Source organism: Mesoplodon bidens (assembly GCF_964165515.1).
Source record: "Mesoplodon bidens genome assembly, chromosome: 9".
Lineage (NCBI taxonomy): Eukaryota > Metazoa > Chordata > Mammalia > Artiodactyla > Ziphiidae > Mesoplodon > Mesoplodon bidens.
This window is the reverse complement of record NC_138166.1, coordinates 18,647,585-18,673,955: the sequence shown is the minus strand read 5'-3', so window position 1 is coordinate 18,673,955 and position 26,371 is coordinate 18,647,585. Positions and strand designations below refer to the sequence as shown.

Here is a 26,371-nt window from a genome sequence, read left to right as displayed (position 1 = left end):
AGATTCCACTCACCCCGCTGAATCTTGACTACTCTCATACTTGACGTGACTGTGATTCCACGCATGGGTCTTCTGAGATAACGACTGAAACTGGGACCCAATGCGGAGAGAAGCACTGTGACCTTTGGGAAAATGAGCTATTGATTTTATCCATTGAATTACTTACTAGGACATACTTATTAGAGGGGACCAGGGAGAAGCCTGAAGGCCATTCCTCCAGGAGAGGAATAGAAAGGAAAGGCAAGGGGAGATGATGTTCTAGAGAGAACCAGTTGGCCTGTTGGTTCTCTGGCCCTGCCCTCTCACCCTCTGTTGTCCACATAGTGCCCCCTGCAGGCAAGTCTGGCTCCTGAGGTCCACTGCTCAGGCCGCCCTGCTCACACTGTTGTCCTCCCAGAATAATTCTTGGCTTTCCTCCTCACCTTCAAGTCCTACGTATTCTTTACTAAAGATGCACTTCCTGTGAAAGACTTCTCTAAGTCCCATCTCACAAGGATATTTGCCTACCCTGCCCTCCAAGTTCACGTGCACCTCTCACCCTGAAACACATCACAGCGCTATCCTTGGGTTGTCCGTGTATGTTGGCCTGATCTCCTTTAGGATAAGGTGATAGTCCGGGCAGTGCTTTGTTCTTCTATCCACCAGAGTTCCTAGGCAGGACTGGGAGGGCTCGTTAATGCAGAGAAGGGGTGAGCGGTTCCTTGCTTGGCCTCAGTCACACCGGAGATGAAGTTAGTCCAGAGCCTGCCGGTCAGAGGTGGCTCCTTGACAAACTGAAGAGACTGCATCTTCTTCATCCAGTTTATAATTCACCCACTATATGCAACCTCTGATCCACACTTACTCCCCTCCCCCATCCCTTCTGAACGAACGTGAGCAGGGTTTAAAGTGTTTATAACACATCTATACATTTATAAACATCAAGAATATTTGCTTCTGCCTACCTATAGCACATTTAAAGCTGCCAGGATGCTCAGACGAGGTGGGATGTGGTACTTTGGAGGAGATTGACACTTTGCTCCCAGAGTTGGATGAGGACCAACTCCTTGTCAACACCACGGGATTCTCAACAGGAGATTCACCCCTCCTGTGTGTTCTGAAGCCTGTCTAAAATCGAAGGGATAGGTATCTTTTCCTGTAGTTAAGGTGAGCATGATATGTGTTTTCCCCTTTAGCAAATTTCGGTGATTTCGTCTTATCTTCAGTAACCTCTAGGCAATTCATGATTTCGGTAACATCTTTCCCACTCGTTAGTGTGCAAGTATGCGTGTAATCCATGGTAGTGGAATCCTCCATCGACAAATAGATCAGGATCGTGAATCCAGTTGTTTAAATATTCCGTGGAATTATTTTCCTTTTCTAATTTGGCCACCCGCCCGACACCCAACACAAGCGGCAATGTTTTTAGTTGCTTATGATTTCTTTCCCTCCCCCCATCCCTCCCTCCTTCCTTGAGAAAAAGCACGAGAAACACAGCAATGCCTGCCATTTCATAGCTATCTGCTAACAGCTTTCCAGCCTATTTTCTAACAGAGGCAACATTATCCTTGGCCCCCTCCTCTTTGTTGTATAATTAAAGAATGTTACCTTTGATGTCTCTTGAAAGCTGCATCTCCTGCCTTGCTTTAGCTTTCTTGATCTTGTACCTATAAATCTGTGCTGTATCTTCATCCCACTTAGTGAAAGGGCTGGATTTTTCTCTTTGTGCCTTGTGCAGTTTGGTTTAATGTAGGGCAACCGATCTGGCATTTTATGGCTCTGTCCTTCTTATGTTCTGATAGAGTTTGGATTCTTGTGGAACTCTTTGAAAAGTATCCAACTTTCAATCCTTTTAGCTTTTACATGTGGGTCTCTACATTGGGTCTCTCCTAAAATGCATTGTTCTTATCTTCCTAATATCTTCCCTTCTTTGGGGGGGGGCCTCCTGGCTTTTTGTGAACCTCAGTTTTTTGTTTTTTTGTTTTTTTTTTGCGGTACGCGGGCTTCTCACTCTTGTGTCCTCTCCCGTTTCGGAGCACAGGCTCCGGATGCGCAGGCCCAGCGGCCACGGCTCACGGGCCCAGCCGCTCCGCGGCACGTGGGATCCTCCCGCACCGGGGCACAAACCCGCGTCCCCTGCATCGGCAGGCGGACTCTCAACCACTGCGCCACCAGGGAAGCCCTGAACCTCAGTTTTTGATGAGTTTCTTCCTCTTAGAAAAAAATGAAGAAAGTTCTTGACTCATTGAGCTGTTTGTATTTTGGGTTCCCCTGTCAGTCATTTGTTAGTGAATCATGCTTACTGAGTGTCTCTTAAGTGCTAACAAGTGTTGGACAGAAGGAACAAGGTCGTTGCTTCCATGGAGCTTCAGGCCAGTGGGACAATAAGACAAGTAGATAAGCCCTTGCCTAAAGTCAGCACAAAGGATGTATCATAAAAGACAGATGCAGGGCCCCTGAAGAGAAGGTATCACACATACCTCACCCAGACTTGATGGGTCAGGAAGGCTTCCGGGAGGAAGTGACGTCTCTACCTGTGATAGAGAGGTAGAGAGGAATGTTTTTGAAGGCGTGGAGACCAAAGGAAAACATGTCACTCGTGAGGACCCACGAGGACTCTGGGGTTGGTGGGTGGAGCTCAGGTCAGGGAGTGGCAGGAGACAGGCTGAAGAGGTGCAGGCCAGTGGGCTCCCTGGGAGCTGATCCTCTTCTGCATGAATCCACGGTGAGCCCTAAGACTTGTTTCATGGCCTTTGCATATTTAAGCAGATCTTTGGGTAACTATGCTTCCCATCACCAGCCCAGGATTTGTCACGGAGTTTAATTCACCTCCTCTTTCTGATTTGCCACTGTGATTCCATCCCCAGCCCCTCCCGACTTCTCTGGCTGACTTCTTATCCCGTGGTCCTCAAGGACGTGCCGCTGCTTCCCTTGAGTCGTTTGTTATATTTTCTTTCAAAGACAACAAAATCCATTTCTACTTGTTCTCCAACTTCTGAGCTTTTCTGTATTAGGTAACCCTGATAATCACAATAGCTGGGTCTCAAAGTACAAATCCCAAACATTGGGAAATAAATGTGGTTTCATTTCCAGTGAATCAGGAATGTTCTGTAGCAAGACACGTTTTAACTTCAGAATATAAGATTCACCATAAAATAAAAAACCTTGAGTTTTATTTCATTGAAAAACGCAAATCCCCTAGCGTCAGTTGAGCTAGAGGAATTGTGCAAAGGGCCCATGGCAAGGTCGGCGAGAGGGGCCAGAAATAACAAAGTGAAATTCAGCTGGGAAATCAAGTAGCTAATACCACTGGGAGAAAATGAGAACAAAGACTTCCAGGGGTGGGATAAGCCCGCAATCTGGCCTGGACAGAAATAGTCTTAGGGGAGATGGGGGGACCCCTGAGGAGGAGCCGGGCCTCTCCATGGAGGGCTGCGGGGCTAATCAGCGGGCATTGTGTAGGTCAGAGGAAGCCGACTCTAGGAAGCTGGGTGTTTACTCGTCCACTTGGGGGGGGCCCAAATCTGCATCCTGACTGTGCTTGTGACTTGTGAGTGGGATCAAACGGGGGCCTGCTTTCTGGTTTAGAGAGGAACAGAGAAGTGTGCCCGGAGCGTCCTGGCAAACAGACACCACCTCTTCTTTCCATTTGCTTTCGTGAAATAAACCTGCATTCGAATTCGGCAAAGTTTCAGATTTCCTCCCCAATCCCTGTTTTTCCCCTTAAAGTAAGGAATGTCATAGGATGCCATCATCCCCCCGCCACCCCACTCTCCCCCAGCATCTGTGATTCCAGCTTGGCTCGACAAATCTGACCACATAGGTTGACTCTTTTGAGCAAATGTGTAGTTCACTTCTATATTTAATGTACAGGACGTACATCCCATAGCATGTAATGCTGTGGGATGCATTTCTATATAGCCTCTGTGTTTTATCTTTAATGATGTCTTAAGCATAATTTTTGCCCATCACATTCCACAAATGATGATATAGAGAGATGGTCAATGAGCAGTTGAAGGCACCTGAGTGCCTCCAGTGTCCCCAGCTATTCTGATCATGCCCCTGCTTCGAGTCTTACTCCACTGGGTACATGATGCCTGACCTTCGTTCTCATTTCAAAAATTCCATGCATCTTTTTGAGAGTCTGCTATAAGTCAAGCACTGTCTAGGTCCTGAGGGGCCAGCATTTGCCAAGACCAATCAGGTCCAGGCTTTCGTGGAGCCCACATTCCAGCCAGAGGAGATACACACCAAACACAGGGGTGGAGACATCAACAAAGATAGCACAGTGGGTGCTCTGAGTCCACTAAAACAGGTGGTTTGCTGGGGAGAGATTTGGGGTGGAGCATGGTACCTTGGAATGGGCAGGCAGAATAGGGAAGGCCTTCCTGGGTGGTGTTTTTGCAGCTGAGACCCAAGTGATAAAAAGGAGTCAACCTTGGGAAGGTCCAAGGGGAGAGCATTCCACTTAAAGAGTGGAATTCGCGGGTTTGCCACGGCCACGTCCTGGAGCAGAGAGAAGGTGTGTGTGGTGGGCAGGTGGTGGAGATGAGTGAGGGGATCTTTGTAGGCAAATGGAAAGCCAGTGGAGGGAGTGACGTGATTTGATTTTTTTGTTTGTTGGTTTGTTTTGGGGTTTTTTTTGTGTGGTACACGGGCCTCTCACTGTTGTGGCCTCTCCCGCTGTGGAGCACAGGCTCCGGACGCGCAGGCTCAGCGGCCATGGCTCACGGGCCCAGCCGCTCCGTGGCATGTGAGATCTTCCCAGACTGGGGCACGAACCCGTGTCCCGTGCATCGGCAGGTGGACTCCCAACCACTGCGCCACCAGGGAAGCCCGTGATTTGATTTTTTACTTGAGGGATATCGCTCTGGCTGGTGTGTGGGGATTGTCCTGAAGGGGCGGAGTATAGAATTAGGGAGACAACTGTCAAGAGGTGTTGCAGTAGCCCAGGTGGGGACTGGTCCCTCTGGCTTAGAAATTATAGGGGGCAGAAATCGAGCCCTCACTGTGTGCCATATGGCATGGGCTTTGTCCTTGAATTCATTAAATCCCCGCAACAACCTTATGAGAGGCTGCCATGATTTTCCCCAGGGACAGTTGAGGAAACTGGGGTTCAGGAAGGCTAAGTCACTTGTCCATTTTTACCTGGTTCAAAGTGGCTGAACCAAGATTCGAACTTACGGAGTTTGCCTCCAGAGCTCAAATCCTTAACTCATGCCCCATAACTGCTGAGACTTCACAATGGCAGTCCAGGTCTATACAAGGGCCTGGGCAGGCTGGCTCCGCAGGGAACTTAGGGATTCTTCCAGAACTGGATGGTGGTGTTGCCAGTGGTGCCCGGCAAGGGTCTGGAGGGTCTTGGGAGGGCAGGCTGCCTGCCACGCGGGTCTCCAGGTCTGGACTGTCAGGTCCGAGCATGGAGAACACAGGTGTGCTCGGTGCTTCCTCTGCCCTCGCTATGTTCCAGGCGTGGCTACTTGGGAGAGACGGAGACATTGCTTCTCAGCTGAGACTCTTCCAAAGAATTGGAAGTTACTTATGACCTGAATATGGGGAGGCCTCCTGGTCCTTTCTTTGTCTCTAGTTTGGGGGGATAAGTGTGTGGGGAAACAGTGGCAGTCACCACAGGCCCATGAGTGGAGCATTTATCGCGTGCCAGGCGCTGGGCTAAGGACCCCATAACACGATCTCATTTAGTTTTCGCACAAACGCATTTGGCACCTGCATTAACTGAGGCTGAGATCTGGAGTGATCATGTGGCTTGCTCCCAGAGCCAGTTGGAGTCTGGATTCCACGGCCCAGGGCTTGGGAACCAGTGAGGGAGGCCCCACGTGCACTGCTCTCCTACTTGTGTCTCTGTCTCCCCACCGTGTCCCTGTTTCCCTCATACCTGCAGGGGCTTTGGGGCCATAGGCTGTCTGTTGGATCAAAGATGGATTCGTTATGTGAACTCCATTCTGAAGAGCAGCCTCTGTAAGTAACTGGGGCTTTCCCGTGTCACCAGAATAATGCAGTATCTGGACCCACCTAGGCCAGTCTGGGGACAGCTCCTCCAGCTGCACTGAGGCCACCGTGCCATCCCTCACCTGTTTTCTCCTGTGACATCGGAGCAGTGGACCCCCCTACCCCACCCAGGGGAGGAAGCGACAGGGAAGGAGCATCCCTTATTTATAAGTATGCTTGGAATGTTTATATCGGAGAGGGAGAGAGAGAGAGAACCATAGTCTTTTCACACAAAGGCATCTTCTTGTCCCACTGATATGGGCAGTTCCTGGTCTCCTGGCTTTGGTGTCTCAGATACACTGAAAGAATCCTGGGGAACAGCAGTTAAGCCTGATTAAGAAGCTGGAGGAATGATTTATGAGGAAAGATGAAAAGGATTGAACACGAAAAACAGAGCCAGTGCAGGCTAAAGAGACACATAGAGACTCAAATGAGGAAATACATGCCAAGGAAAGAAAAGACAGAAGCAAATGCATGAAGGCAGTCAAGGAGGAGACCAGGGGATCCCTTTCTCTCAAGGACCTGCAGGCAAGACTGATGTTTGCTTTAAAATGTGAGTGTCCGACCCTATCTGCATAGGGTTACAGTTCAGGGGACTTGATCTGACTTGAGATAAATCTGGATCTGGTAATAAAGATACAAGTTGTACTAATGCTTCCCCCGTATCAGGAGAATAAGAAACGTTAATGTGGAGACTTTCAAGGGTGACTACCATCCCCTGAGATACTTATAACTAGAGCAGTCTAAAAATTATGGACAATGGCTTTAAGGTTTTTAGAGAATGCAGAGGGATGACTTAGATATTTTTATCGATTCCCCAGTGTTAACTTAGCACCACACACAGTAGAAATACAAAGTATGACCCTGGCTCTTGATTTTATATTCTGGGGAGAGAGCGCATGAAACAACACATGCAAACAATTAAGTCCCATATCAACAAGTATAAAATAGCAGGATGAAAGGCACGACCCGGGTCCGGGGAGGGTGATTTCTGATTCCAGCGGGGTTTTACAATAGAGCTCTGACTGCATGGCAAATTTAAATCCGGTATGAAATTTCTCCTAATTAACATTTCCCTTCTTCCTTCCAAATACCAAATGTATGGACTCTAGGAAATTCACATAACGCATATGCCAATGCCGCATTTTCTTTCCGCTTGACCTGTTCCAGCTGTTATAAACTTTCATGTCTGACTTCCATTAATTTATGAGGAGTTCTGAACTGCAATCTGAAATGTTCCCCTGAATTTTTGACTTTTGGGGGGACGGATGTCACATGAGTTGATCATTACCCTTGCTAACATGTCAGCCAAGCTTTCCAGGGCCCTCCGGTGATGTGTGCTCGCATGCGCTGTCACGGCTCCCGAGGGGGTGCACAGATAGGCTTTGTCACCGGTCATGTCACCACGCCCCCCGCCACCTGACCGATGGAACCCGAGCGTCCTCAGTGGCTCTCATCCGGCACACAGTTCCTGCCCGTAAAGTCTAAGAAACTTGTAAAAAATAGGTTTTCTGGGTTTTTAGAGGCGTGCCCTCTGATCTAGGGCAGGCAGAAGTTTTAGTTGGCATTTTCGTGTACATCGAGGCTGCTGAAAATGCTCCTTCCCTTTCTTCTCTATCTTCGTTTTTTTTTTTTTTTTTTTTTTCTGCGTCATGCGGGGTCCTAGTTCTATGACCAGGGATCAAACCCACAGCCCTTGCAGTGCAAACGCGGAGTCTTAACTACTGGACCGCCAGGGAAGTCCCTCTTCTCCATCTTCTGATGGTTCACAGGAATAAGGAGCTGAGTCCAGGTCATGAAAGGTTCAAGGGAAGTTTGGGGTCATTTGCACTAGATTTTTCTTAAATGTGAGTCCGTTTCATGCTTGGTTATGGAACTTAATATTTCATATTGGTGGCCACGTGTTCTCAAGTGTCTGGGAGCATGCTCGCTAGACTGTGAAATGGCCCACCTATGAACGGGGTGAGTGGTCCGCACTTGCACTCTCCACCCCACAGAGGAAGAGCTAGGAGACCTGCTGTATATAGACCTGCCTTATAGACCTGCCTTTTTGGAAATCTGCTCCAATAGGATGTTCTTAAAAAATCCATTCTTTTTGGTAACAGCACAGCCTTGTTCCTTTCATGCTAGTCTCCTGCTATTAGTGTTCAGATTTTCTGAAGTTTTCTCGCTTAATGAGTCACCAGGTGAGCGTGACTCTAGGCATGGATTTCTTTGCTGCTGCCTTCTGTCTCGAATATGAAGATTCCAATTAGAAACTCTGTTAAACAGAGTCTGATATTAGGGCTGTGATTGGCGCCTCGTCGAGGTCCTCCAGGGTGATATAGTGTGGAAGCATGGGCTCTCCTGTCACGGGAGTTCCCGACACGAGTGGGTGGCGGGCACTTGGTGGGGTTGGGAGTGAGACCCGGATGCAGGTTGGCTAGAGGCTCCGCGTTCTGCATCCTGTGATGGGTTTTGAAGTTCATGACCTTGGAGGCATCAGCCACACTGAAGATGTGTGTCGTATCCTTACTTGTCCTACATAGCTAATAATATCTGAGACCAAGGTAAAGTAGTTCTCCCCGAGTACTGCTTTATTTGATTGCCAGCCTAGTTTTACAAGAGCCGAGGTAGAAATAGATTCTGAGAAGTTGGAGCTTCGTTTTCTTTTTTTCCCTGTCTAATCTGATGGCTTAGGTATTATGAGATGAACCGGTTTGCAGGGCAGAAATAGAGACACAGAGGTAGAGAACAAACGTATGGACACCAACGGGGGAAAGTGGAGGGGGACGTGGGTGGTGGTGGGATGAATTGGGAGATTGGGATTGACATGTATACACTAATATGTATAAAATGGATAACTAATAAGAACCTGCTGTATAAAAAAATAAATAAAATTCAAAAAACCAAAAAAAACAAAAATAGCTTGGTTTTAAGTTTTATTTGTATTTTTAAAGAATTTCATTTTTAAAAATTTTTATTGGGGTATAGTTGATTTACAATATTGTGTTAGTTTCCGGTGTACAGCAAAAGTGAATTAGTTATACATATACGTATATCCACTCTTTTTTTAGATTCTTTTCCCATGTAGGTCATTACAGAGTATTGGGTAGAGCTCCCTGTGCTATACAGTAGGTCCTTATTAGTTATCTGTTTTACATATAGTAGTGTGTATGTGTCGATCCCAATCTCCCAATTTATCCCTCCCCTCCCACCCCTTACCATTTGGAAACCATAAATTTGTTTTGACATATGTAACTCTATCTCTGTTTTGTAGATAAGCTCATAAAGAATTTCATGCTTTAAAGTAAATATTCCTAAAAAAGTGGTTTTTTTCTTTTAGAAATTAATATTGCAGGTGGCCTTGTTGTGTTCTGAAATTGGAGGAGAGGCTTTTCGCATGGGAAATAACAGTGGGTTATGGTGATATGCAAAGAATTAAAGCAATTGATTCTTCTTTTAAGCTTTTTTTAAAAAAATTGAAGTATAGTTGATTTACAATGTTCCAGGTGTTCAGCAAAGTGATTCAGTTTTATATATAATGTATATATATACATATATATTCTTTTCTCAGAATCTTTTCCATTATAGGTCATTATAGGATGCTGAATATAGCTCCCTGTGTTCTACAGTAGGTCCTTGTTGTTTATCTATCTTATATTGCAGTGTGTATCTGTTGATCCCGAGTTCCTAATTTATCCCTCCCCTTCCCCCTTTGGTAGCCATAAGTTCATTTTCTATGTCTGTGAAAGCAATTGATTCTTTTTTTTTAAATACATTTATTTATTTATTTATTTTTGGTTGCATTGGCTCTTCGTTGCTGCACACGGGCTTTCTCTAGTTGCAGCGAGCGGGGCTACTCTTCGTTTCAGGGTGCGGGCTTCTCATCGCAGTGGCTTCTCTTGTTGCGGAGCACGGGCTCTAGAGCGCAGGCTCAGTAGTTGTGGCTTGTGGGCTCTAGAGTGTAGGCTCAGTAGCTGTGGCACACGGGCTTAGTTGCTCCGCGGCATGTGGGATCTTCCCGGACCAGGGCTCGAACCTGGGTGCCCTGCATCGGCAGGCAGATTCCCAACCACTGCGCCACCAGGGAAGTCCCACAATTGATTCTCTATAGAGTGGTAAGTGTAAGTGAAGATTCTTGTGTTCATTGAGGGCTTATTTGATTTTAAACACCTTTTAGGGTCTTTTTCTACTCACAGCTAAATGCTTTACAAAATCAACCTGTGAATATTGGCTCATCTCTGTCAAGTGATGTCTGATTTAGTTGAACAGTTAGAGCCGATATCCTGAGGATGCCAAAATGGAATGTAACTTGTGGAGCTATAAGCCTCCAATCCACTCAGGAGTTATAAAGGGATTTTACTAGGATTCCACCCCAGAGTGATATTCCAAACTGGGAAAGCTGAGTCAGGTACAAGCAAAGGTACAAACTGAACAGGAAAAACGGATTTGTAAAAGCTGACCTTTTTTTTTTTCTTTTCATATATGGCGATTATTTGATTACTCCGATATTAGTTTGTTATTATCCCTAGAAAAGATCCGGAAAGAAACCTTGAAGTTCTCTTTATAATTTAACATTTTATTATGTTTTTATTAAAATTACATTTATAACGCATGCTCATTTCAACAAATTATAAAGTTCACAAGAGCCTAGGATGCGAAGCTAATGTTGTCCCACCCTTCTTGCTCCAACCCCAGGCCAAGGACAGTTTTTGATATTTCTGTTTTAATTCTTTTTTTTTTTTTTTTTTTTTTTTTTGCGGTACACGGGCCTCTCACTGTTGTGGCCTCTCCCATTGCGGAGCACAGGCTCCGGACGCGTAGGCTCAGCGGCCATGGCCCACGGGCCCAGCCGCTCCGCGGCATGCGGGATCTTCCCGGACCGGGGCACGAACCCGTGTCCCCTGCATCGGCAGGCGGACTCTCAACCACTGCGCCACCAGGGAAGCCCTGTTTTAATTCTTTTGATAGACAACAGTTACAGCTCCAGAATGTGCAATACCCTTATTTCCTGACATATCAGCTCTAGATATATTTTACTCAATACAGTTTATTGACTCTCCAATAAGACAATTAACCTTTAATTTTCTAACACTGTGCTTCCTCTCCTTTCAATATTAATATTATATTAGTGCTAATTGTTTTGCCTAATGGTGATTTTTATAACTTTAAAGACTACCTTAAACTACCTCTGTTTCTTTTTTTCATCAACTTATCATAGTAACTTTATTTACTTAAAAAAAAATTTTGTCTGCATTGGGTCTTTGCTGCTGCGTGCAGGCTTTTTCTAGTTGCGGTGAACGGGGGCCGCTCTCCGTTGTGGTGCACGGGCTTCTCATTGTGCTGGCTTCTCTTTGTTGCAGAGCACGTGGGCTCAGTAGTTGTGGCTTGAGGGCTCTAACGCGCAGTCTCAGTAGTTGTGGCGCATGGGCTTCGTTGCTCCGCGGCACGTGGGATCTTCCTGGACCAGGGCTCGAACCTGTGTCCCCTGCATCGGCAGGCGGATTCTTAACCACATAGTAACTTTTGATTTTCCAGTTCAAAAGATGAGGGATATTAAGTTTTCCCGCCTCCCGCTCCCCTGCAATCTCCTGAAGCCAAGCTTTCCTATTATAGTGTCAAAGTTGTTAATATCTCCATGTATCTTACAATCAGCACCTCATCTGCTATGTTTTTGTTCATAAGTTGAATTTAAAAGTTGAAAATCAATAAAGCATCTCTAGCCTTACGGCTGTGGCAACTCTCCTCCCTGCCGCACCGTAGAATGTTGGGATCTCACTTACCTCTTTGTGGTTCCTGACAGTGATGTGTCCAGTAAAACAAGTGTTTTAATAGCTTGCATACCTAGTGTATTGCTTTTTTGTAGTTGCTCTAGCTTTTCCTCTGTTATTTGCCTTTATAATATCCTTATGTTTTTTCCCCAACCTCCCAACCACATCTTTTGCCCTTAAGGTGGAATATCCAGCTTTCCTGGGCACTTCATTCTCCCAGGTAGTCTGGACCAGGTGTCTCAGGACATCCGTTCACAATCAACTGGGTTGGAACCACTGCTTCCCGGGTCTGACAAATGTGTCATTCTAAGTTTATTCTTTTATTTTACTGGAGTACATCAAGTAACTTTTCAACAACAGAGGATGTACTTTCTGAGTTCTTGCCTGTGTGAAAATATCTTTATTCTGCCCTTGCGTTGTTTGATCATTGAGCCAGAATTCTAACTTTAAAAATCTGTTAACATCCAAAGTTGTAGATGAAAAGTCTGATGGGGCTTCCCTGGTGGCGCAGTGGTTGGGGGTCCGCCTGCCGATGCAGGGGACACGGGTTCGTGCCCCGGTCTGGGGGGATTCCACGTGCCGCGGAGCAGCTGGGCCCGTGGGCCATGGCCGCTGAGCCTGTGAGTCCGGAGCCTTTGCTCCACAACAGGAGAGGCCACAACAGTGAGAGGCCCACGTACTGCAAAAAAAAAAAAAAAGTCTGATGCCTGTTTGATTTGTATTCTTGTGTAGGTGGCGTATTTTTCCTCTCTGGAAACTTTTGGGAGACTTGGTAGTCAGAAAGCATGTCCCTAGATGTAGGTATTCTAAAATAAATTAAATTAAATTAACTTTTTGCTCATTTTGCTTGTCACTTGGTGGACCATTCCAATCTGAAGATGCATTCTATATCTCTGGGATGTTGGGGGGTTTTTTTGGGGTTTTTTTTGCGGTACGCAGGCCTCTCACTGCTGTGGCCTCTCCCGTTGAGGAGCACAGGCTCTGGATGCATGGGCTCAGCGGCCATGGCTCACGGGCCCAGCCGCTCCGCGGCATGTGTGATCTTCCCGGACCGGGGCACGAACCCGTGTCCCCTGCATCGGCAGGCGGACTCTCGACCACTGCGCCACCAGGGAAGCCCTCTGGGATGATTTTTATTCTATTATATCTTTAGTCATTTTATCCACCCTGTTTTCTCTGCTTTTTCTGAGACTCTGCTTAGTTGAATGTCTGACCTCCTGAGTTATTTCTCTGTGTCTCTTATCTTTTCTCTCACTGTTCGCTTTCGGTTCTGTGTTCTGGGAAATATGCTTGAATACATTTTTCAGTGCTTTTGGTGATAGTTTCATTTCAGCAATCATTTTTAATATCTAAGGGCTTTTTAAAAAGAAAACTCTTTTATGGCTCCCTTTTCTCAGCATCTTGCTCTTGTCTTTTGTATGTAGTACTTTCTCAGAACCCTCTAAAATTTCCCCCAGGGTTAGGTTTTCTTGTTTATCTTGGTCATTCTTGTTTATGCCCTTCCAGCTCCTCATAAGCCTAGTGATTCTGAGTGTGAGTATGTGTTCGTGTTAAAACCTCGGGGAAGGAGGCTCTCCTGGTTTCCTTTCCTTGGAGTGAGTGTCCTAATGGTGTGTATCTATGGCCAGGATCATCTTCTGGGAGATAAAGCAGGGCTGTCCACATGCCAGGGCGGGAGGGGCTTGATTCTGGGGAGCAAGGAGAGCCAGCGTGGCTTGGACCGATGAGGGGTCATGGCAACCTGCAGCGGTAAGAGCTGGTATGGCTCTCGTGGGGAGTGCATTTGAGTGAGAGACATGGGACTGGAAGAAGGCTCCAAAATCCATAATGAACTCGCTTTCCCAATCCAGTGCATTTGTGGTTTTTTTGTTTAAACTTTTTATTTTATATTGGAGTATAGGTGATTGACAATGTTGTGTTAGTTTCAGGTGTACAACAAAGTGATTCAACTATACATATACATGTATCTATTCTTTTTCAAATTCTTTTCCTATTTAGGTTGTTCCATAGTACACACTGCTGCATTTAAAATGGATAACCAACAAGGACCTACTGTATAGCACAGGGAACTCTGCTCAATACTAGTGCATTTGCTTTTTGAAGAAGAAGCATAAAGCTATAGCTCAGGAATGTGCCAGCCACCTGTGCAGGAGACAGGCACAGGAGAGACGCCAGTGTTCCATGTGAAGTTCTGCCCAAAGTCTCCTTGGCTGGACTGGCCACCACCTCTATCTTTGCTCCCTTAAAGAATAATCTAGGCCCCTCTACAAGCCTCAGTTATGATTCTAGTCTTATCTTCTTTGCATCTTGTAGGAAGTCATTGACATTCCTTGTTCTGATTTTATTATAAGAGTGTGGGTTCTAAAGCCAGACTGCCTGGGTTCCAATCCTGCCTCTGCCGCTTCCAGCAGTGTGATCCTGGGCAAACTCCTTAACCTTTCTGAGCCTCGGTTTTCTCCTCTTGGCAATGATAAGAGCAGCACCTGCTTCATAGGCTTGTTTTGAGGATTAAATTAGTTAATATAAATAAAGTTTTTAGAAGCGCCTCGCACAAAATATGTACTCAGTACATTTTATTATTATTTGTTCATATTTTTATCCTCCAACATCCACTTCCATCTATTTATGTCAGAGAGGTCTTCAGAGGGGTGGGTGAGAAATGTGTTTGCCCAGACTGCCATCTTGAACCGGAAGTGGTAAATTGAATATTTTGCATATTTGGTCTGCTGCAAAAAGATCTAGAGTCAGTGAAACTCCGGGTCTGGTCCCAGCTCTCTCACCTTCTGACAGTCTGACCTCGAAGCAGCTCTTAACTCTGGTTTCCTCGTCTTTCAAATGGGGCCACAAATGGCAGTCTCTTAAGGTGGTAGTGGGAATGACATGAGAATGAACTCAAACACCTAGCGAATCGCCTTCCCTTCTGGGAAAGACCCTTTTGCATGGTTGCAAATACTTTCACCTCTCCTCTGCCTTGGTTCTCACCCTAAAGAAGATACTCATACATGAGGGGAGAAGCTCATGGACTGTCCTCTTCCATTTAGGATCTCTTGTGATGCCACTGAGTCCTTCTTTTTAATTTACTTTTAGCTTTTGGGATGCCTTTTATTCTCTTTATGATTTCACAAATTTGAGAAGCTTGAAAATAATGGAATTGAACCCTAACATCTGGGTAAAACCCTACTTCAGTAAATACAAGGCATGGTCATTGTGACCTTTTGGATGGAGTAATGTACAAAACAATGTAAGTAGTACACCTTCCCAAAGGCAACTAACATCCTAGCCAAAAAGTCTTTTAAAAGTCTTATCCTTCCCACTGGAAGGGCCAGTCATTCATTTCCTGAGAAAAGTCTCCCCTCGTTTATCTGTTTTTACCCAAATAGACTTTAAAAAAAAAAGCAACTAATACGGTAGTTTAGTAGAAATTTAAATTACAAATAGTTCAACTCTGGCTAACATCATAACAAACAATTAAAATGGATGATATCGTCAAATTAGATCTTAAATTGAGTGCCCATTCACTACAGACTTGCTACACAGGAAAGTTTTTCTCCTAACATCTATATATATATATATATATATATATATATATATCTATGTTCCTATATGTGTCTCTTGCCTTTAGTTATTTCTTTTTTGCATATTAAGTCTATTTTAAAGCCATTGGCTAATACACTGTTTTTGTTTTTTTAAAATTTATTTATTTATTTATTTTTGCTGTGTTGGGTCTTCGTTTCTGTGCGAGGGCTTTCTCTACTTGTGGCAAGCGGGTGCCACTCTTCATCGCAGTGCACGGGCCTCTCACTGTCGCGGCCTCTCTTGCTGCAGAACACAGGCTCCAGACGTGCAGGCTCAGTAGTTGTGGCTCACGGGCCCAGTTGCTCCGTGGCATGTGGGATCTTCCCAGACCAGGGCTCGAACCCGCGTCCCCCGCATTAGCAGGCAGACTCTCAACCACTGCGCCAGCAGGGAAGCCCTACACTGTGTTTTTAATTTATTTTTTAACATGCTCTATTTTAAGGTCACCACAAAGAAATCATTAACTTGGAGAAATCAGTAATACTATATAAACTTATCTTGCTTTTAAAATGGAAAAGTTATTTTCAACCTGTCCCAGGTACTATCAGGGTTTAAAGTGTTAAGTTGGTGCTGTATTGAATCGAGTCTGCATGGTGGAAGCTGGCCATGTTTAAGAGATGGGCGTAGTGAACTGTTGAGGATGCACGTGTGCTGGGTAGAAGGGACCACGTCTGCAAACAGTTTTACAAGTCAGATCTCATTGAGATGAGGGCAGCGAGTAGATTTCTGAGCTTTAAACACACACCGCCCACCTCACGTGAAGTAAATGTCCTTGTGTTCCTTTTCTTAATCATGCATCCTTGAAGATCGTGTAATGGGCTGCAGAGTCAGGCAAAAACGTCTTTACCCTGGCTTGGACAGACGAGGATGAGGCAGGATAAGGCCTGGGAGCAGTGGTCCACCCCTTGCAGGGGCCCTCAGGCCCAAGGTGAAAAGGCTGCTTACTGGCAGGGCTGCCTGCAGTGGTGAGCCGTGTCAGAAGTGGGAAGATAGGCTGTCCATCAGAGAGCAAGCCCGTGGGGTGGAAAGCTGGTGAAAGACGGAAAAGCTAAACATCCCAACTGAGAGAGCTGGAATCGGTTGGTGAGGCCAAGCTGGGGGCAGGCAGTGTGAGGACGTGTGGTTAGAACTAGGGCTGGCTCTGAACTGACCCTCACTGTGTTCTCCTGTAGTGTCCTCAGAACCCAGACCAGCAGGCTATGGTAGAAGCTATAGAACTGCTGGTTTATTTCACATGAGGTATATACTTTTCCAAAATGTTTAACCATTGTACACACAGAACACAAGACCATGATATACGATAAGATAGGGAGGGTATCTGACTTCTTGCAAAAGAAATATCATGCGTCTGACTGTTTCCCTTTTCCCTTTGGCGACCAGGAAACTCAGATTTAAATGTGCTGCTCGCTGTACTAACTCAATGAGATCTATGACCTGCATATTTTCTATTTCGCTTTCTCTAGGTCTTGACCATCTGGACTGTTCTCTGACTGGATTTTTATTTAGTTAGCATTTTCTACCTTTTTACACAAATTTTTGATGCTGTGTGAAATCTTTGGTGAAAGGAGGCCACATATTAAAATAATACCACTCCTAGTCAGTCACTAAGGAGTGCTAGAATTTCACTAGACATGAGAAATAGTCACAGAAATGAGTATTGTTAAAGCCATATGGGGAGACAGATGTGTGTGACAGTGTTAGTAGGTTGTTGAGAAATCTTGTCTTGAATGGATTTGGATGGTAGCAGTGTTCCTTTCCCTTAAATGGAAGACCTTTTCAGAGATACACAGACACTTGCCCCCTTCCTCTTAGTATGATTCGGAAATGTCAGGTTCTTCCAGCCTCTGAGAAAGGCCCCACAGGAAACTAGCTCAGCTTTTAAACTTTTCTCACCTGCAGTATATGAGTGTGTTTAATATTTCTCCCTCCACACACCTTTTTTTTTTTTTTTTTTTTTTAAGTTCTTTTAAGTTGAATCAGGTTCGGGGACATATGCTTGTTGCCATCCTTTTTTCAAGTCCCAGTGTGCACTGACTTGGTAAGCATGTTTGAATATTTTAGAATGTGTAGTCCTCCTGTTAAAAAATGAGATTATTCATCAGTTTCTATCGGATCATTCCTGTGTTTTCAAGTTATCACAGATATGCAGCTTTGGGGTCTTGGCTGCCAGCACCGTTGAACCCCAACCGTAAAGCTCCTCCACATCAACTCGGTCTAGTTACACTTTCGAAAATAAGAGGCTTGTCTCCCGAGGACCGCTCCCTATTACAGGCGGAGTATAATCCTTCACATTGTTTTTCTTTGCTTTCAAATAGCTGGAGACAGTGAGTCAGGAGTGAGAACTCCCTTTGTTTCATGTCCTGTGCATGGCGGGGGGAAGAATGTAGCAGGGCAGAAAATGAAGAAAGACATAAAAGGATCTCAGCTCAAGGAGGTCAGATCCATCAGAGGCTTAGCGTTGCCTTCAAAGATGCCTGGGACAGGTGGCAGTTCAAGACAATCACAGCGGCCGCATCCGCTGGAGCTGAGATAAGGGATTTCTCCAGCAGTCTGCTATCTGGTGCCCGTTCGCTTTGATGTAACTCTGCTAGCAAGACTTTGGGGAACGGGCGACTGCCTGCTTCTGTGATAGGCCGCTGTTGTTCAGTCTTTTAAGGTCTCATTACAGTGCTCCTTGAGGATTAATCCTCTTTAAGGTTTACATGCATGGTTTTGTCCAGAGGCCCAGCCCGGGGACCCATGGTACCACCTGGACAAGGCACCGGGGCAACCTCTGTTTTCCCTCTCTCTTCCCCGGGTTGCTGATATTGAAACCGCAAACCTTCAGCATCCTTTGCTTCCCTTTCTGGCAGTGGCTGAGTTTTTTGTCTCGCTCAGCTTGAGCTCTTCTTTGGAGGCAGTGAACCATGAGCACTAAATCATCAGCTTCTGTTCCTCATTCATTCTGCTTTTCCAGCTTTTTCATATGTATTGTTTTCACTCTACTACCCGGTCTACCCTGTCCCTTTTTAGAAAGAAATCATGATGTTGTTTGGCTCTAGAGTATAGTGAGTTCTTTGGACCCATTGCCCTGAAAAACACACTGAGTATAGAAAGATTCCATGGCTGCACCTAGGAAAACATCTATTTGCATAAATTGCATAGGTTTGGAACTCTTCGTTGTAACACACACAGAATAGCAACTCAACCAAACTGTCTCCCGGAATTTCATAAGTAAACTTTGGCCTGACACTTTTAAACTTTTAGTCAAGCAGAGCTTTTCACAAACCCTCAACGGGCACTTTAAGGGGGCACGTGGGGAACTCTGAGACGAGTTTAAAGGGAGGCAAGTGGAGGACTGACTTTTGCTCCCTTGATGCCACACTCAGCTTACTGTACTTGGGGACGGGACAGTTCTGGGAATTAGTAGTGGAATGTGGGGACTTCTCATCCCTTTGTTGGTGGTTCAGGGTACTTTCATTGTCAGTGGCTGAAAGGTAATTAACATCCAACTAACTACTTTTCCCAGCTTCTCTGGTGTCAGTTTGGTTGTTCAGAGAAGGGGGCACTTGGATTGAAACTAGCCCCCTGACTGGTCATCGCTGCCAGACTAAGTGTCATCCACATGCTACTTTGTGCAGGTCAGACTCTTCCCAAATTTGAAATAATCTTAAAGTAACAGAAGCCAGTTAAGCCTCAGCAGTCAGTATAATGAAGGAAAAAGATGTCGTCATATGGGCCACCAGACATCATAGAGATAATAAGCATGTGCTTGACTTTTCTGCAAGGGATTGTTTTTGTTGTGTGTTTACATTGATTGAAACTTACCAGTGATCAAAAGGAAAATCACCACCACCCCCCTGCAAGATAGCAGTTTTGGGGGGTGACTTTCTTAACTGCACAAGTGTCTAATGGAAGGCAAGACAATGGGAAGAGGCGGTGTGGCGGGGGATCACACAGAGATGATGATGTGATGGGCTTCTGGGGCCTTGCCTCGAGGCGGGCTCTTGAAACTGTAGCATCAGAACTAACTTTGTGGTCCTTATAGAGCCATGAGGAATCCTGAACTTCACGCCAGACCTGCTGAGTTAGAATTTCCAGGAACTGAGTCTGAGATTCTGTGTGTTTAATAAGTTTTCATACAATAAGAGTGTGAGACCCACTGCTTTAAAAGTTAAAGCATGATACAAATGAACTTGTCTATAAAACAGAAATAGATTCACAGACATAAAAAACAAACTTATGGTTACCAAGGAGGAAAGGGGAGGGGGAGGAATAAATTAAGGACTTGGGATTAACAACGACCCACTGTATAACACAGGGAACTATATTCAATACCTTGTAATGACCTATAATGGAAAAGAATCTGAAATAGAATATATATATATGCGCATAACTGAATCACTTTGCTGTACACCCGAAACATTGTAAATCAACTATACTTCAATAAAAACAAAACCAAAAACATATATATGCACAAATTTTAAAAAAATTATATTTTTCTCTGTGTTAACGTTCTGAATAATTTCTAGGAAAAGCAATAATTCTTGAGTTTAGAAGACATTCACATCTTTATTTTAATTTCTAGTATCAGTCTAAACCATGGTGGTGACATTTGTTAATTTCTTTCTCATGTTTATGTTTGAATATGGAGAATCTAAGAAAGAATTATTTCGTACATGTTTCTAATTAATTCATAAAACACATAAAACAAAAAAATATTTTTGAAGATATTTTACATTTCCAAGTTATGTAGACTATTAAAATATTCTTCACCACACTTGGATACTTGAATATGAATGGACATATTTTGCATGCAAAATTTTTACAGTATTAGAGATACATATATAATAAAATTTGCACAATAGTGCAAAAAAAAATAAGAGTTAAAGGTCAGATGTCTATCTCAGTATCTTTAAATTCGCAATTGGTAAACACTTAGATTTTCTATCTTACAAAGGTTCTATAAATTTACTCACCTGATTGTTACATATTATATCCCTATTTGAATTACACTTTATTTCTGATAGTTGCTTAAATATAAATCTGAATACTTATGAAATAACTTTACTTTCCCTATGTGGTAAAGAAAGTTGGATACCAAATTATTTGATGCTGTGGAAAATTTTTATTTATTATTTTCTAAGTATTGTGCCGAAAGTGAATTAGCAACTGGCTTAAGGATAATTTGTACAGTTGTGTTTCTGTATATCTGAATTTCTCTTTAGGGAATAGAAACATATACCTTTGTATGCATTTTAATACACTTGTGTTTGAATGTGTGTTGTCACCAAAAACACAGACCTTACTAAATACAAAAAGACTGTCATTTGCTAAAATACCAACCAAATTTAAGAATTATTTTTCTCTTGTTACTTTTTTTGACCGAGACTTTGCATTTGTTTTAAAGTAAGGTCTTAATACTGAGACTACTAGTTTCAGGATGTAGAAATGTTGATTGAGTTTGGTTATCATTATCTCCAGAAATGGGAAAATATAGCTGTGACTGGTGAAAAACGTTGGCCTGATCTGTCCAGTGATCCCACCACAGTGGAAGCTGTTAATTAAAGAGCTGATTAATACATACTTCAGGCATACGTATTTAAAATAAATGCCGTAATGGACTTAACAATCAATTTTCTTTGATATGAACGCTAACATTTTGTTAATATTTGTAATAAACACTCCAAAACAGTAGCAGTGTGAAATAAGTTTGGAGTAGTACAAGTTTAGTATTTAATATCCAAGTTTTTCCTTTTGTCCAGTTTGTTTGTAAGGTCTCAAAGATACTCTTGTTCATTCTAGTAAAAATATTCCATATTCAATCATTTTTCACCCTGCTACAGTTTCTAGGGAAATCTAATCATCAAAAAATGTGATTTCTTTTCTGATACGTCATTTGATCCATAGCAGATTTAGTAAGCCTGGGTTTCCTTACTCAGTTTTAATAACTGCTCATCTTTTAAAATAGGCCAGTTTTATGCATGCTTCCAATAAAGGAAAGATGGGTGCTGATGATTGGGTTGCTTAGAGGAAAATCAGGTGTGATTTTGGAAGCAGAAAGAACACAATTCAACGCTTCAGCCATTTGCTTACTGAGATACCTTGTATGAGTCACTTAACACCTCAGTTTTCTTACTGATACCAAGTGCCTTCTTCAGAGGCTTGTTGTGCAGAGCAGATCTGGAGACCTCTTTGGTGTGAAGTATCTACTTCTCCTAAGCAACTTTAGTACAATATGATGACTATAGTTGACACTGCTAGGTGGTATAGTTGAAAGAGAGTAAGATCCTAAAAGAGTAGATCCTAAAGTTCTAAGAGAGTAGACTGTAAAAGGTCTTATCACAAAGAAAAAAATGGTTGTAACCATACGAGGAGATGGGTAACTATGGGTAACTATTAACCACGCTCATGGTGGTCATCCTTTCCTAGTATGTGTGCGTGTGTCAAGACATTATACGTTATACCTTAAACTTATAGGAAGCTGTATGTCAATTGTATCTCAATAAAACAGAAAACAAAACAAAACAAAACAAAACAGAATACTCTTGGCACAGAGCAAGTTAGTTTCCTGCCCCAGCAGTATCACTTTTGGCCAATTTGGTCATACATACAGGCTTGGTGTTTCTTCTCTAATAAAGATCATACAAAGTCTGATTGTATGTGACCAGGAGGTGATGGTTTTATCATCAGAAAAAATGTGTAAAAGCCAGGACTTTCTCTATAAAATATTTAAGTTAAAAAAGCAAGCTGTTGGGCTTCCCTGGTGGCGCAGTGGTTGAGAGTCCGCCTGCCGATGCAGGGGACACGGGTTCGTGCCCCGGTCTGGGAAGATCCCACATGCCGCGGAGCGGCTGGGCCCGTGAGCCATGGCCGCTGAGCCTGCGCGTCCGGAGCCTGTGCTCCGCAACGGGAGAGGCCACAACAGTGAGAGGCCCGCATACCTCAAAAAAAAAACAAAAAAACAAAAAACAAACAAAAAAAAAAGCAAGCTGTTTCATTTTCTCACCTGGCTTATTGTATCGAACAGCATTTTTCATTTTGTCATTTCTTGATGGTCACTAATTTGTTTGCTTTCATGTCACCTAATGGGAGAGAACTTGCTTTAAAGATGCAGGTGCCAGTCTGCAGGAGACACGGCCCCAATCAGGGCACAGCGGCTACCCTGTTACTGGTCTCACCAACCATCCACGTGATGCAACTGCTTGGGATCTTTTTATTTTAAGATACGGGACTGATTAACTACAGATGTGAAAATTAAGAAAATCCAAGTTGTCCTGCAGAGTTTGCAGCCTCGAGGCAAAGAAGAGGCACCCACCTGCCTGCAGGCCACTGTTGGCGTGTTCTGGTTTTACCCCAGGGATTAGAATTTTCAAAGGGCAGCAACTAGTATTGAGTGAGTGCCCTATTGCATACCGGGAGCTGCCCGGGTGTTCAGGGCCACTGGTCTTGAAGGAGGAAGGGGCTGTGTGAGGACGGCGCAGCTCTGAAAAGAGCAGATGTCTAGACAGGGTGTTCGTCTTCCCTGGATGCGATCGGGGCTCCCATCCGGATCCTTAGCAGGCTTCAGATGGAAGGAAAGGTGAGAGGGCCCTTGTTACTCCTAGATGGAGGCAGTGTGTCTTCAACCAAGTGTATGAGTGGATGGCAGTTGACATTTGTTGGCTAAAATAACATACACTGATATTTCATTTCTGCGAGGAAAGAGGATGAAATTAATCAAGTTGTCATTACTTGATATTTTTTTTATACCTCCCACCTTTGCTGCTCTGAGCTTCTGCCCATCTGTCTGCTAGACCAGTGGTCCTCAACGTGTGGTCTCAGACCAGCAGCATCTCCATCCCTGACGGAACTTGTTAGAAATGCAGTCTGGGGCCCTACCTCAGACCTGCTGAATCAGAAACTCTGGGACTGGTACCCAACGATCCATTTGAACAAGTTCTCTAGGTGAGGCTGACACAGCTAATGTTTGAGCACCTTTGTGTTAGAGCATCTTGTCAAGTGATGTGCGTCCCTTGTTCGAATGGGAACACCAAAGCAGGGAAAGAGCTGTGGTCCAAGTCGGGAAGAGGGAGGATTTTCACCTGCCTGGTTTCTTCTGACTCTTCAAACCCAAAGCAACTCGTGGGAGGGGAATTGAGAGACAGGAGCCCGTGAACCTAACGTGTCTTTTTTTGTTATTTGTTTAAGTCCCTCCCTTATTAATATATGACATGATGAGCCTGTCCTTTGATATTGTTTGAACATGTATCCGATTAGCCCTTAGGTTTGCAGGCTGCAGGGCAAGAATGATCATGGAAATTCCATAGGAGAAAATGGTAACTGTTGATCCCCCAATCATGGATTCGTGGCAACTTAAGAATTTAAACAGAAAGTTAAAGATTCACAGGATGAAATCAGCAGGACAGATGCAGAGCCCTGGGTGTGCTTGAATTCCAAGTTAAGTCAGGGCCAACAGCCATTGAGTATGTGTCCAATTTCAGCTTCTTCCTTACAGCCTTTGAAATACCGTTTTGGCCTCTTAATTTAAAGAAATGAAAAAAAGCCAAACACTTTATTCCTTTACAAGGCATCAAGGAGAGGGGGTAATAAGCAGGACCTCGCTGATGGAGTTTAATAAATACTGGTTCACTGCAACCCACAATGGAAAGCAAATACATGCAATTACTTGCAAATTTCTTCAGTGTTTGTACTTATAAATCTCTGCCTAAACCTTCCCAGCTGGGAGTTCAGTTAGTCTTTCTGCTGTGGAACCAGGGCTTTGTTCTCCTGTTCAGCCTGGGCACGGTCTGGAATAATTCAGAAACGTATTAGCGAGATTGCCGCTCCCAAAAGGCATAAGGAAATAACCTTCACTCCTGGCCTTAGGGAAATCAGCCCAATCAGGGTTTGGGTAGATTTCTCGATTAAACAAAGAACTAACTGTGCACAAATTGCACCTTAACAATTTCTAAGGAGTCCACCTTAGAAATGTCTTGCAGATGGAAAGCTGATATTTTTTAATCAAGGCAGTGGGGCTGCTCAAGTCAAAATGTCACCAGCATTTTCCCACTGCTCCCCAATTAGCAACCCCCCAAATTAAATCGAAAGTTGCATTTATAAGCAGTCCACTGCTTTGAACCCTCTTCTCGGGGTTGTCAAACATAGAGGGAAAGAACTCCCTATGTTCGAGCAAGGGTTCCGGGGTGGGGTGGGGTGGGGGCGGGTGTGGGTGTGTATTTTGTGCGTCTGTATGTGTGGATGACTCAGTCCGTCTGGAACACATCCCAGGGGGCTTTGGGCTGTCAATTTTTATTCCAGCAACTTTCACATTGGGAACTGAAAAGGGGGGTAGAGAGTTACTGTGCTTAGTGTGCTTGTGACTTTCTGTGCTCCTAGTCAAATTATTTTGAAATCAAAATCGGGCCCCTGTGTTGCTGTGGAATGTTGTTTAGAATAAGCCTTTTTGGAACGATTTAGTAGATTTCTGCTGATTGTAAGAGATGCTCATGCCAAACCACTGCCCTTGTGACATTTTTAGAGAAATGACTGTATTTTGATGGGGATTCTGGGGATAAGGGAAGGTGTGTCTAGATCCATCCCACTTGTAGTACTTTTTGCTTTAATTCAGCGAAGAGGTCCATGCTCAGCTAAAAACAGGCGCTCCCAAGCCATCATGCTCATGGGAAGAACCTCCCAAACCCCTGTCACTGAATTTCAGAAGAGGGCTTATGTTACATTAGGTCTGGTGAGCGCATCCTGGCCCTGCTTAGACAGCCCTACATCCTTAGTGTAGTGGGACCACCAAGAATGCTTGTCAGTGTGGTTTACCTGCTCTAAGGTTTTGAGCTCTGTTTTGTGAAAAGAAACTGCAGCCCCACTGATTCCACGGAAACTCTTGAGGTTCCTCGTGGGAATCAAAACCCAGTCTGAGAAAAACAGAGTTTGGAGTCTTTGATATTTACAAATGGCTTTCCTCAAATGTTCTTTTTGGTTTTCTTAGAAATGCAAGGTTGGGGCTTCCCTGGTGGCGCAGTGGTTGAGAGTCCGCCTGCTGATGCAGGGGACACGGGTTCGTGCCCCGGTCCGGGAAGATCCCACATGCCGCGGAGTGGCTGGGCCCGTGAGCCGTGGCCGCTGAGCCTGCGCGTCCGGAGCCTGTGCTCCGCAACGGGAGAGGCCACAACAGTGAGAGGCCCACGTACCGCAAAAAAGAAAAGAAATGCAAGGCATTGGACAAATTCATCAACAAGGTCCCTTTCCCTATAAACGTCTGAGGGAACGACTCCTTTACAGAAGTCAGGAGACCTGGGTTCAGCTTCTTGACTTTGCAAGGTGGGCTAGCCCGGCCCTCCCTCCTCTCCCAGCCCAGCTCCATTGCTTTTTCCATAAGGAAGTTGATGCCAGTCCTGCCGGCCTCACGTATCTGTGAGAGCAGATTGAAGGTTTTTGGAGTTTCGGGATGCTTTCAGAATGCTGGTTTTGCAGTTTCTGTTTCCAAACAGTGGTGCCAGTCTGTCATTCCATGCTGACAATATCAAACAAGCAAGTTAACCTGGTGGGAATGTAACTGTGGAACTCAGAATGTGGCTGGGACCAGTGTGGCAGCTGGGGGTACAGTGTGTGAAGATTTGGGGATACCCAGCTGGTGCATATTATTTAAGACTGAGTAGAACTAGGATGCCCATTTTCAGTCAGGGCTCTGCCAGGTCCTGGCTTTGTGACCGCCGACGGTTGGTTGGTTTCCTCTAAACTTCAGGTTTATCACCTGGAAATCGGGGAGAGGTAGATTGTCTTCCCAGATCTGCTGGGAGAAGGTGGCCATGACTCAACACCGTGAGCTGTGTAAGAGCTATTTAGGTGGGGTTTTTTTGGCCGCACTGCGTGGCATGTGGGATCTTAGTTCCCCAACCCGGGATCGAACCTGTGCCTGCTGCACTGGAAGCACAGATTTTTAACCACTGGACCGCCAAGGAAGTCCCTTTTCTTTCTTTCTTTCTTTTTTTTTTTTTCCGTATAAGCTATTTTGGAGTTAACTTCTGCGTGAAAAAAACCTAAATCAATCAATCAATCAGTGGTGAAAAAGCCTTTGAATATAT

General features: G+C 44.5%; 1 protein-coding gene across 4 annotated transcripts in view; it reads left to right on the top strand.

Moving 5' to 3' along the window:
- Positions 1 to 26,371, top strand: part of GLI3 (GLI family zinc finger 3) — a 290,010-nt gene that overhangs the window by 103,992 nt on the left and 159,647 nt on the right. The gene's annotated exons all lie outside the window — the stretch shown is intronic.